Source organism: Coloeus monedula, assembly GCF_965178545.1.
Source record: "Coloeus monedula genome assembly, contig: HAP1_SCAFFOLD_166, whole genome shotgun sequence".
Classification (NCBI taxonomy): Eukaryota; Metazoa; Chordata; class Aves; order Passeriformes; family Corvidae; genus Coloeus; species Coloeus monedula.
The window spans coordinates 339,421-352,858 of record NW_028120748.1 but is presented as its reverse complement, the minus strand read 5'-3'; the positions used below and the strand labels follow the sequence as shown (position 1 = coordinate 352,858).

Sequence of the window (13,438 nt, the reverse complement as noted above, 5' to 3'; positions counted from 1 at the left end):
TCCTCCTGCACCAGCGGATTCACACGGATGAGAGGCCCTTCCGCTGCCCCGACTGCAGGGAGGGCTTCAAACAAAACTCCCACCTCGTCACCCACTGGCGCATCCACACCGGGGAGAGGCCCTACGAGTGTCCCCAGTGTGGGAAGAGCTTCTCACAGAGCTCTACCTTGACCAGACACCAACGGAGGCACCGCTAAGGGAAGCCCTGCGAGTGCCCCAACTGTGGGAAGAGCTTTGTCCTCTGCTCCAACTCCATCTCCCATCAGAGGAGCCACGTTTGGCAGAGCCCTGGTGACCCACATTCCCTGTGATCCAGGTTGGGAAGAGCCCTGGCTGGTGCTCTCCACGTTCTCCTGGATCCCCGTAGGCACCTGGGTGAACGCAGGGGCAGGAACATCCATCGGGACTCAGATCAACATTGGAAATTCACTGGGAACAGCTGATTTTTTACCTTTACACCCTAAAAAATTTCATCTGCTCTGTCCAAATGTTTCTTCCGGTGGCATCAAGCCACCCTGGATGATCTTGGAGGTCTTTTCCAACCTAAGTAATTTCCATTCCATGTTTATCCTGTCAAAACAATCAAAATTGGAGTAAAAATAAAGAAATTAAACGAAGAGATCTAAAGCTCCACCATTTTCCTGAAATTTGGGGGTGAATTTGTGGTTCAGGGGAATATTCGGGAGTATAGTTGTGAAGCCATGAAGCCAGGCAGATTGGGGCCACCATCTCGTAGTTCTGGGGGCAGAACGTGTCCACCTGAGCCCATCTGTTCTCCAGGAATTCCAGTTGTCTGTCCCAGTCCCTGGCCTGGGTCTCCCCCTTTGGGGTGTGCCCCTCAAAGTGCCCAAATCGCTGCTGAAGTGCCTGAGGTGCTCTGGGCTGTGGATGTTCCTGTCCCCCAGCCTGTCCTGGTCGGTGCCATGGGGGATGGGAGGAGGTCTGGGGGCTCCTTGGGGGACTGGGAGGGACTTTTGTGGCCCTTGGAGCCACTTAGTGTGCTGGCACGGGGTTTGGGGGACTTTTGAGGCAGTCTGTGAGGGAGTTTTGGGCTGCTGGCAGGCCTGTGTGACTTGGAGAGAATTTGGGTGAGTGTTGGGGGAGATGGAAAGGGGATTTCATGGCTTCTGGGGCCATTTCTATTGCAGGGAGTGGTTGGGGGAGTCCTGGCCGGGAGCTGTGGGGTGGTTTGAGGGGTCTGAGAGTGGCTGTGGGGCTGGGAGGGGGTTTTAGGGCAGTTGTGACCTCCCCCCCAGACCCCCAAAGCTGCCACCAGACCCCACCCCCAAGATGCTGCCAGGGCCACAGGCTCCATGTTGGGGTTCATCCTCCTGGCACTGCGGGAGAAGGTGAGGGGGGGTCCCCAGGGGCCGTGTGTGTCCCCCCAGACCCCTCCTTAGACCCCCTTTCGTGGTCAGCAGTTCTGCCTTTTTCCCTGGCCTTCTAACCACAGATGTCCATTGTTTTGCTGCCAAAACCTAACCTTGCTGGCTCTGCAAATAAACCCATAGTTCAGCAGTAAGGCTCAATGGTGGTTCAGTTACTGAGCAAGATACATGTAATATTCTGTAACTTCAGTTGTTACACAGGATGTGTGGTGCATTGTCTTATGAGACCTTGCTCAGCTGGCTGCAAGGGTCTATGTGCCCGTTCTCACGTAGCCAGCTTCTCAGATCAGTAAGCTGCAAAGAATCTGTATATCCCGAATCTATATGTCCCTTTTCACGTAACCAATCTCTCACACCACCCCATTCCTCCCAAACTTCATCCCACCCCAACAATGCCACCCCCACCCATCCCATTCCATCCCCATCCCATCCCATCCCATCCCATCCCATCCCATCCCATCCCATCCCATCCCATCCCATCCCACCCCTCCTGGACACCAATTCCCCTTCTGTGCTTCCTGACTCCCCACAGCTGGGCCTTGGGGCTGACGGATCGAGCCATTTGGGGCTGCCATCGACACACTGGGGCTGGCTTTGAGTTGATTGCAGGCACCCGCTCAATCCCTCCATCCCAAATGGGAGCTTGGAACCTCTCCTCAGGCCTTGCTGTGCCCATGGGCTCACCTCAAGTCCCAAAATGAGAGCCAGGGCCCCACAGCCCATTCAGAACCTCTCAACATTGCCAGAAACAGCAGCATCCTTCCCAAAATGGGCTCCCTGACAATAGGTCCCCCTTCCAAGCACCAGAGCCCCCCTCTCACAACCCCTCCCGAAGCACTGGGGGCACCCCAAAACTGCCTCAGGAACAGGACATACCCTGAGATCCCTTCAGGAATGTGGGATACCCCAGAACCCACTGAGGAACGGGGTCCCCCCGGCCTCATCATGCGCAGCCTTCAGCTGTCTCAGGCAGAGCCCATCCCGCCCTCAGCAGCCCCAGCCCAGCCCAGCCCAGCCCTCCTGGGCAGGAAGCCCCAATGGCCGAGCCGGCCTGGGACACTTGCAGGGATGCGGGGGCAGCCGCAGCTTCTGGGGCCAGCCTGGGCCAGGCCCTGAGCGCCCTGCCAGGGAACCATTGCTGCCCCACATCCCATCTCAGCCTGCCCTCGGGCAGCGGGAAGCCGTTCCCTGGGGCCCGGCCCCGCAGGCCCTTGGCAAGAGTCTCTCTCAGCCAGCAATTGCTGCTCCTCCCTGCTGCGGGGCCCAAGCTGCAAGTTGATTTTCTGCCGCTGGCCCCGGCCCAGCCCCGAGCCAGGGCCAGGACCTTGCCCTGGAGCTCTGCGGGCGCTGCCTTTGTGCGGCCGCAGCGCAGCGGCCGCAGCTCGGAGCTGCCCTTTGTGTCCCTGCCGGCAGCTGCCAGAGCTGGCGGGGCTGGGCCAGGGCCGGGCCAGCCCCGGCCTTCCCGGCTCTGGGACACAGCGGCGGCAGCCCCAGCCTTCCAGCCCTGCACACGCTCCCACACAAGCCTCCAGAGCCGCGGCCACGCAACGCAACTGACCGGCCGCTGACCCCCCAGCCTGGCCTGATGGCCATTCCTCTGCCCACACCTCGGCCAAGCTCCCCTTGGCCACCTCCTGAGCCACAGTGCCACACACAAGTGGCACATACAGCTACACAGCTCTGCCCACAGCTGGCTGGGAACGTTCCTTCAACAGAAAAACCACCAAGAAAAAGAGAACTGCCCCCAGCAGAGCTGTTCCCTCCTGCAGTAGTTACACCTGCACACCCACAGCGCCTGAGACTGCAAGCAATGAGCATTCCCTGGGCACATGTGCAGCCCAAGCAGCTCGAGGACAGCCTTGCAGCAGGACTGCTCTCAGCTGAGCCGAAAAGGCCCCTCTGGCAGCTGCAGGGCCATTGCAAAGGGCAAGGGCCAGAGCCTGGGCCCACGGCGGAGGAAAGGGCTCTCAATTCCCCTGCCCTGGCACCTCAACCCTGTTCCCAGGCTGCTTCCCACACAGGATTGCTCTGCAGGACTGCAGAAAGCTGAGAGGCAGCTCTGGCTTCTCCACTTTTCCTGTGCTAAAGCTGCCTGGCAGAAGAAATGGAGGGACAGCTCTGGTGGCACAATCCCTCCCGGCCCAGGGCCCAGCGCTGGGAAGGTCTTTCCGTGCCGAGGCTTTGCTGCGGCCAAGGAAAGCTCCTGGCTCAGGGTCACCTTTCCTGCTGGGCCAGAGCCCCCGAGTGGCCCAGCAGCAGCAGAGAATTCCAGCACAGCCCCGGCACGGGCAGGGCGGCCCTGGGCGGGCTGCGGGAGCCGGCAGCGCCTGAGCTCAGAGCAGCTGAGCCCGGGGGCTCTTGGCCAAGGCCGAGGCCCAGCGAGCATTTCTCAGCTCGCAGGGCGGCCTGGAAAGGTGCTGGGGGGGATCATTCACCCCCCAGGGCGGTCCCAGTGGCTCCCAGGATTTCCATGTCCGTGCTCCCAGCGCTGCTCCCAGCCCTGATCCGTGGGGATGGCAATGTCCCGCTCCCTTCCCGGGGCAGGCTCACACCTGAGCCAGGTGTGCAGGGCAGGACCTTGCCCTGAGCCCAAGCCCTGTCCCCCCTGCAGGATCTGCTTCCCATCGGCCTCTCCCTCCTGCGGCCCCAAGCCCAGCTCGGTGCTGAACGAAGGGCGCTGGGCCGGGGTCATCCCCCGGCGGGGGCTGCGCACCCCCTCTGCCCCCTCCCCAAATTCCCTCCCGGGGCAGCAGGGGCTGCCTCAGGAGCCCTGTGGGCAGGGAAAAGGGGGTGACACCGGGATGGGGGGGGTCACACACACTCTGGGGGGACACACACAGCTCCTGGGGACCCCCCCTCACCTTCTCCTGCAGCGCCAGGAGGATGAACCCCAACATGGAACCCCAGCCCCGGGCAGCATCTTGGGGGTGGGGTCTGGTGGCAAGTTTGGCTATCTGGGGAGGAGGTCACATCTGCCCTAAAACCCCCTCCCAGCCCCACAGCCACTCCCAGACCCCTCAAACCACCCCACAGCTCCCAGCCAGGATTCCCCCAACCACTCCCAGCAATAGCAATGGCCCCAAAAGCCACAGAATTCCCAACCCATCTCCCCCAACACCCACCCAAATTCTCTCCAAGCCACACAGCCCTGCCAACACCCAAAACTCCCACACAGACTGCCCCAAAAGCCCCCAAACCCTGTCTCAGCACCTCAAACCGCTCCAAGGGCCACAAAAGCCCATCCCAGTCCCCCAAGGCGCCCCCAGACCCCCTCCCACACCCCATGGCACCGACCAGGACAGGGTGGGGGACAGGAACATCCACAGCCAGGAGCAGCTCAGGCACTTCAGCAGCGATTTGGGCACTTTGGAGGCCACACCCCAAAGGGGGAGACTCAGGGCAGGGACTGGGACAGACAACTGGAATTCCTGGAGAACAGACTGGCTCAGGTGGACAAGTTCTGCCAGCACAACTGTGAGACTGTGGTCCCAGTCTGCCTGGCTTCGTGGCTCCACAACACTCAGATCCTCCCGAATATTCCCCTGAACCCCAAATTCACCCCCAAATTCCAGTAAAATTAAGCAGCTTTAGACGTCTTTGCTTAATTTCTTTATTTTTACTCCACTTTTGGTTGTTTCAGTGGGATTAACACAGAAATTACTTAGGCTGCAGAAGATCTCCAAGAGTTTTTGAGGGGCTGTGAAGGGCTGTGAGGTGCCTTGAGGGTTTGTTAGGGGCTGTGAAGGGTCATGAGGAGTCGTGAGGGGCCATGAGGGGCCCTGAGGTGCTGTGAGGGGCCATGAGAGATTGTTGGGGGCTGTGAAGGGTCATGAGTGGCCATGAACTGTGAGGGGCTATGAGGGACTGTGAGCTGCCATGAGGGGCCATGGGGAACTGTGAGGGACATTGAGGGGTCATGAGGGGCTGTGAGGGGCCTTGAGGGGCCATAAGGGTCTCTTAGAGGCTGTTGGAGGCCAGGCACCTGATGGAACCAAGGGTCAGTTATGACACTGTGCAAGCAAGGAGATCATGGTTGACAGTACAGAACTTCATGGAAGCACAGGCCCATTGTCACACAGCAGGGCCGCAGAACCAAGGAGATCCTTGTGACACTCCACAACCTCATGGAGTCAAGGCGTCCATGTTACGCTACGGAGCCTCACGGAGCCAAGGGTCCATTGTGACACTGCGGACCCAAGGAGACTGTTGCTGACAGTACCAAAGTTCATGGAACCAAAAGTCCATTGGGACATTGTGGGGCCTCATGGAACTGTGGAGAGCATTATGACACTTTGTTACTATCTGATTTACACCCAGAAGGGCAAAGAAAACAAAATCTCTGAGTATAAAAGGAAAGAACTTTGAAGCTTCAAAATATTCCCAAAGACGAGATTAAAACCAAACGAGATTAAATGTTGGTGCCAAAAAAATGGGTATCTGTTTATCTAATGGTAAGAGAGGCAAAGAGAAAGAAGGAGAAAAGTGGAGAAAAGTTAGAAAAAGCCAAGGTTACTCTAAAAAGCATAGGATAAGTCAGCACCACACTGTGCTACCTTTGTTGCTGCTGAGACAGGGTGGGGGAAGTGGAGAGGTTTTTGCCTTTTTTTTCCTGTTGTTTGAAGGGTCCTATCTGCCTCTTCTGATGTCTGGAGCAGTTTGGCTGGAAAGCGGCGGCCCATCCTCCGAGATGCAGGCTCGATGCTTGCAGCTGAACCTGGGTCTGCCTGGGACGAAGGAGCAGGGCTAGGGGTTGCACAACTCCCTCGGGATTTCAGTGCAGGGGTGAAGGATTGGGGGGTGCTCCCCAGGTGGGTGGCGTCGGCTCCCGGAGGCCTCAGGGTGTCTGGCAGCAGGTGATGGTGGTGGTGGGGGGAAAGGCAAAGGGCAGGGATTCTACCTCTTGCTTTCACCTCCACATTTTGCACCAGTTTTGCCTTCCTTTTTATGGGCCTCAAGGCGGGCTATGCACGGCCCGTACGGCACGTAGTTTCCAGGCGTTCAAGAGTGATTATGATAAGCAGCCATAATGATGAAGCACTTTTGAAGCCTTTCAGGTGTTGAGCAGTGATAATGACGAAGCATTTTTTGGCGCCTTTCTCTTAGCATTAGGCTCTTGCACACTTCAGAACCAAGGGGCCATTGTGACACTGCAGGGCCTTGTATAACCAAGGGGTCATTGTAGCACGGCAGGGCCTGGTGGAATCAAGGGGATCGTAGTGACACTGTGGGGCTCCAGGAGGCCCCGGGGCCATTCTGACTGTGTGGAAGCAAGGATACCATTGTTACGCTACGGGGCATCATGGAACCAAGGAGGCCATTGTGAAGCAGCGGGGGAACCCGCTGAGACTATTATGGCACTCCAAGGCCTTGTGAGACCAAAGGGCCATTGTGGAACTGCAGGGCCTCGTGGAGCCAAGGAGACCACTGTGACACTACAGGGCGTCACAGAACTAAGAACTATGTAACAGTAAGAGGCCCAATGGAATCAAGGGGCCATTGTGACACCACAGGGCCTGATAGAACCAAGGAAACCATTGTGACACTGCAAGGTCTCATGGAAGCAAAGGGCCAGTGTGACACAGCCAGGCCTTGTGGAAGCAAGGGGCCATTGTGATCCTGGGAAGCCCAATAGAACCAAGGAGTCACTGTGACGCTGCAGGACCTTATGGAATCATGGAGACCACTGTGACACTCTGTGACCTCATGGAACCAGTGGGCCATTGTGTTATTTTGCAGCCCCATGGAACCAAGGAAACCGTTTTGACACAGCCAGGCCTCATGGAAGCAAGGGGCCTTTGTGCCGCTGCAGAGCCAAGGAGACCACTGTGATATTGCTGGGCCTCAGGGGAACAAAATTGTGATGCTGCAGGGCCCCAAGGCTGCAAAGAGCGTGGAACAGGTCTGGTTGGCTTGGCCTCCTGGGGGCCACCTGCCTGGTCCAACTGACCTTGGCATGTTGAGGGTTGCTTCTCCTCTGCCCCTGAAACGCTGGAGTTCCGTGCTTTCCTTTCTGTGGGAAAGAAATGTCCTCCTCCAGGGACCCATGGCTGAAATTAGGATGCTACCTCCAAATTGGATTCTATCCGAGGATTGTTCCCATGTGAAACCTGCCAGGACAGACAGCTCAGGCTGGCCTTGGCCTCTTAGGGGCCACCTCACATCTGCCTTCAAAACACAGGGGGGCTGTGCTTTTCTTGCCATGGAAAAAACCATCTTTCAAGTCCAGCCATCCATGGCCAAAATTGGGAATCCACCTCTGAAATTCCATCTATCCAAGGAATAGCTCCCAGACAAAAGCTGCCAGGAATGTCCAGCTTCCCTTGGCTTCCTGAGGGCCAGCTCTCATCTGCCTTTGAAACACTGGGGCTCCTCACTTTTCTGCCAGTGGAAAAGAACTGTCCTTATGGGTCAGACGTCCATGGACAAAAGTGGGATTTGGCCTCCCAAATTCCATCTATCCAAGGATTGCTCCAAGACAAAAGCTGCCAAGACAAACAGGTCTGGCTGGCCTTGGCCTCCTTGAGCCACCACTAATCAGCCTTTGAAACACTGGGGCTCTGCCCTTTCCTTCCTGGCGAGAAGAACTGTCATTCCGGTCCAGGCACCCACAGCTGAAATGGAATTCCACCTCCAAAACTCCCCATATGTCCAAGGGTTGCTTTCAGACAGAAGCTGCAAGGACACACAGGTCTGGCTTGCCTTGGCCTCTGGTGGCTGCCTCTCATCTGCCTTCAAAACACTGGGCTTCTGTGGTTTCCTTGCTGTAGAAAAGAACTGACCTTCTTGTCCAGGTGCCCGTGGCCTCAAGCACATGATCACTACACAGGGACAAAGGAGCTCTGTGCTCAGTGGAGTGGAGACTGAGGACAGCGGAGGAGAGTCCTGGGAGGGCTTGAAGGGTGGTTTCAGAGATGGTGGATCCTTTTGACACAGTAGAGAACAGCCGGCAAAAGAAAGAATTAATGCAAAGGGCAGCTGGGGAGGTCCAAACTGGACACGAGGAGAAAGGAATTTCTCTCCCCGGGCAGTGCAGTGGTGCAACGTGTCCCCCAGAAGGAGTCTGGAGCAGCCCAAGGCTCTGTGTGCCCAGGCAGAGGCAGGCAGGACGCAGAGCTGCCAGCAAAGGAAGGGGCCAGCCAGGTGGGGCAGCCGGGGGGATGAGGACAGCCTGCAGGGACAGAGGCGCAGGGCAGGGACACCGTGGGACAGCCTGGGCTGCAGAGGGCAGAGGGATGGGCAGCAGCTGCAAGGCCCTGACAGAGGCAACTTCTGGAGCACTTTGGCCAGGGCTGCTGTCCCTGGCCCTGAGGCCAGTTGGGAGACAAGTGACCCTTGCAGCCCTGGGGCCTCATTGCCTCTTTTTTCCTGCTCAGCAGCATGGCAGGGGCCACCCCATGGTCCTGCCCTTGGCATTGCACATGCCCACATCCCAGTGCCCCGGGAAGAGTCCCGAGCAATGAGGGAGGGACAGGATCTGCCTTTCCGGCGGCTGGGGCACTGCCTGCAGCCAGCCCGGGCACAGCACAGAGGCACAGAGGGGTTCCATCCGTTAGGGCTGGGAAGATGCTGAGAAGTGACCGGGGGAGAATCATTCCCAGCCCTTGACACAGGAAGCCTCTGGCTGCAGGACAGTGCAGCTGCAGTTCCTGGAGTGATCTCCTCAAGCTGGAACATGCCACTGACTGTGGATTCAGGAAGTACATTCTCTGAGTATCTCTGGTGTAGAACATGAGGACATGCTCAGGCCTTCAGCTCAGTCCAGTAGTATTTCCAACACAATCCTTTCTATAGGGATGAAATTTCCTGAGACTGTTTTCAGTCTCCTACTCTTGGGGAATGGGAGGGGGGAAGTGATAAAGGCATTCATCATTTTTAAGAGTCCCTAAGGCATCGGAACTGTATCTTGAGTGCTCTGCAGGAGTTTCCTAAAGTGCTTTCAAGACACTCCTCTGCCCATGCACCGCACCAGCATCACCTTTGCTGGACCCACCGGGCTCAGTCTGAGCTGTCCTTTCTCCCAGCTGCAAACAGAACCTGTCCCCAGCCAGTGCCCTGCACACAGGCAGGTTTCTGTAGGGCCAAGGAGAGTGCACAGAGATTTGGGGTCTGTGAGTGCTGGCAGGGAGAGATCAGGCACAGGGAAACACCTCCAGGAGGAAGATCTTCAGCAAGCAGAGAGAAGATCAGGCAATGAGAGAAAACAAAAGGCAGAAATGTTGTGGCAGGGAGAGCTTAGAGACCTCCACAGGATGCCCTCGAGTGCAGCCCCTCCCTCTGAACAAGCCCCCTCCCCTCCTCTCTCCCTCAGCCAAGCCTCTGCCCTCAGGGCCGGGGGTCCAAGGCGTGAAGCCCCTCCTGGGCAGGCAGAGCTGCAGCAGAGCCGTGGGGCAGCTCTGCAGCCCCGGGCCCAGTTCCCTCTGCAGAGCACAGGGCTGGGAGCAGCTGCCCGGCCCTGGGGGCTCTGGGAGGGGGCACAGCTGGCTCAGGGTGACGCTGGCCCCAGAGCCCGGCTGTGGGCAATGCAGCCAGGGAAGGAGCTCCATCTCCCTACATCCAATGCCATCATTAGGACACTTGGCTTTCTTCTTGAGGATTCCCCCTAAGCTCTGAGCTTGCCTCCAGGGCGCAAACAGGTCGTGTAGCATCTTGGTGTTACCTGAAAGCCCCACAGTGAGACACAAAAGTTTTATGATGGAGAAAGGGCTGTTGGGTTGGTGAAACGAGCCATGTGTGTATTTGGCTACCAGTGTGGGGCTGAGAGCTCGAGAAGGGGATGGACATTTGATGGGCTGTGGTGGATCGATCTGCTCTCAGCAGCATTGGGATGGTTTTTAAGGGAAATATGGGAGGGTGATTATCCTCTATCTGAGAAGGGTGAAAGGCCAGAGGATCTTGGAACAGGACAGAGTGACAGACCACCTCCCCTCACTCTCCACTCACCACCTTGCCTCACAGAACTCGCTCTATTCTCCCCGAGGGCAGCAGAAATGCTGAGTGTTTCTGGCATCCAAAAACAGTCAGCAGGGGAGATGAAGAGGAGCTATAAAAACCTCTAGAACACTTTAACAGCTTTTGCCATTCCTGTTCTTGGGCCCTGGGAGTGCCCTTGTGTTAGCTGGGCTTTCAAAGTGGAACACCAGGACAGGTCCCTGTCCCCCTCCCACTTCTGCACAGCAAGGCTGAATTATAAAAACCCCCGGAGCAACTGCCCTGAAACTCATGTCACACTCAGCCAGCACCAACCAGGGCTGCGGCTGGAGCTGAAGGAAGATCTGCTAGAAAAACAGAAGGGTGTTGTCGGTGATCGAACACGGACTTGGCCGGCTGCATGCAAAGCCAAATTCTATTGCACAAGTCCCATCTTTATATACTGTTCCAAACCAGCAGTTCAGCAGCTACAAACTTCAGCTGCTAAGGTTCTATGTTTTACATCTCCAAGGGCTACAGATTACCATCTCCTCGCCCAATCTCCCATTAACTATCCTACTCTTTGTCTCGCCTCTTGCTCTTTGTCTCGCCTCCTGCCAGACACGGCCCCGGCCCGCCCGGTCTCTCGCAAGGCCCCACGCCAGCCAAAGCCCTTCTCTGTGGCCACACTCTGAATCCCCATAAGGTGTCAGTGTGTGACAGGAGAAGGATTTGTGGGGCATGTCTTTGATTTTGCTGAGAGACGTTTCCCTTAAGCTGTCACTGACTTCTCCATGAACAGGTCCCCATGGCCAGACACGGCGAGTGTCCAACAGCAGCTCCATCAGCCCCTTCCTCCTGCTGGCATTGGCAGACACGCGGCAGCTGCAGCTCCTGCACTTCTGCCTCTTCCTGGGCATCTCCCTGGCTGCCCTCCTGGGCAGCGGCCTCATCATCAGCGCCGGAGCCTGCGGCCAGCACCTGCACAGCCCCATGTTCTTCTTCCTGCTCAGCCTGGCCCTCACCGACCTGGGCTCCATCTACACCACTGTCCCCAAGGCCATGCACAATTCCCTTTTGGGACACCAGAACCACCTCGTAGGCAGGAGGTGCTGCACAGCCTCTTTCTCTTTCTCTTTTTCATTTCAGCAGAGTTTTCCCTCCTCGCTGTCGAGTGCTACGAGCGCTACGTGTCCATCTGCAAAGCCCTGCACTACGGGACCCTCCTGGGCAGCAGAGCTTGTGCCCACATGGCAGCAGCTGCCTGGGCCAGTGCCTTTCTCTACGCTCTCCTGCACACGGCCAATACATTTTCCCTGCCCCTGGGCCAGGGCAATGCCCTGGGCCAGTTCTTCTGTGAAATCCCACACATCCTCAAGCTCTCCTGCTCCAAATCCCACCTCAGGGAACTCGGGCTTGTTGTGTTTTCCATCTGTTTAACTTTTGGTTCTTTTGTGTTCATTGTTTTCTCCTATGTGCAGATCTTCAGGGCCGTGCTGAGGATCCCCTCTGAGCAGGGATGGCACAAAGCCTTTTCCACGTGCCTCCCTCACCTGGCCGTGGTCTCCCTGTTCCTCAGCACTGGCTTTGTTGCCTGCCTGAAGCCCCCCTCCATCTCCTCCCCATCCCTGGACCTGGAACTGCCAGTTCTGTACTCGGTGGCGCCTCCAGCCCTGAAGCCCCTCATCTACAGCCTGAGGAACCAGGAGCTCAGGGACGCCCTGAGGAAAGTGATGACTGGATGCTTTCCAGAAGCAAAAACCTGCCTGTTTTCAGCTCCATAGGCTAAAGTGTAATCATTAGAGGCCCAGCCTGCCTTCTCAGGTTGTTTTGGTGGTGGTGGTTTTGGTGGCTTTTTTTTCTTCTCATATGTTAAGGTTGTATCCAAAAGATTTTGTTATGCATCTTATTCACTGTTTACAGGCTGAATGTGACTGTTGGCAGGGACTGTGTCAATAAGGAGTCTGCTCTGTGGGTATTCACATTAAATAAAGGACCCATCAGCAAGGTGTCTGTTTGAGATCCTTTGGTTGAGTCCATCCCTGGAGCTGGAGGGCAGGGCCAGTGTTGCAGGCATTGGGGGGGAAGAGTCCCAGCAGAGCAGCACAGCCAGGGAGCAGCAGAGCTTGGTCTTTTCAGAGCTCCTCTCTTATTACTTCCACTCTCTCCTTTGGAGCCGCTGTGATGGTGTAAGGCCAACAGCTCTGTCCGGGTGGTGCGAGTCCTGCTGCGTGTCACAGGCAGGGACAGGCCATGGGCACTGCTGGGACACAGCTGGGCTCCGCCACAGCAGTTCCATCAGCAAAGGGCATCTCCTGAAGGCACTGCAGGAAGGCTTTGCTCTCCCTCCACAGTCACTGTCAGGAACAGGCCCAAGGACCAGACTCTAAAGAGGCTGCCTGTGTTCCTTGTTCTCCCAGGGCTCAGTGGGATGAGATCAGGGTCCCAGTGTGGCCTTCAAGAGACTCGGGTGTGCTTCAGGTTTTGCTTGTTGGTGGCCAGTGCCCACCAGATGGTGAATGGTCTGTGATGAACCTTCCTGGGGCTCTGCAGCTTGTGCCAGGGCTGATGGCAGGGGAATGTTCTTCTAGAGGGACTTGGGAGCTGCCAGCAGAACACGGGGGACCTGCAGGGACAGTGTGTGCCAGGGATCAGCAGTGAGTGGAGCTCACTGGGCACAGGCCTGTCCAGGGTGGGCTCACCCACAGATAAAGGACTGAATGTTTCCTGTGACCCATGAGAGCTCTGCAGCCCAGGGGAACACAGCAGGTACAGGGAAAGGAGTCTGGGCAGTGACTCGTCTGACCCTCGGGGAACTTGCAGAGGAGGATCCAGGGCAGCCCCAGCCCATGTGCCCGCCCTGGAACAAGGCAGGCACCTCTGAGCACCCTCCATGGCCACAGCAGAGCCTGTGTGGGAGGGGGTCAGTGCAGGGAGCACCATCAGCTGCAGAGCTCTGTCTCCCAGCTTGAGCAGCAGAGCCCAGCAGAGGCAGCCCATGGCCCTGGGCAGCACAGCCCCCATGCTCTGCAGAGCAGCACCCCCAGCTCGGGGGCTCTGGGCAGTAGGGCAGAGGCTACAGCAATGGCTGCTCAGGCCAGCACAGACGTGTTCCCCTGGGAAAGGCCCTGTGGGGAGCTGGC

At 57.4% G+C, this 13,438-nt stretch overlaps 1 pseudogene across 1 annotated transcript; it reads left to right on the top strand.

Annotated features, from left to right (window-relative positions):
- The first annotated feature begins 11,097 nt into the window (after positions 1-11,097).
- LOC309585722 (olfactory receptor 14C36-like) lies at positions 11,098-12,079 on the top strand (annotated as a pseudogene). Its single transcript has one exon. The product of its transcript is annotated as an olfactory receptor 14C36-like (transcript).
- Positions 12,080-13,438: the final 1,359 nt, after the last annotated feature.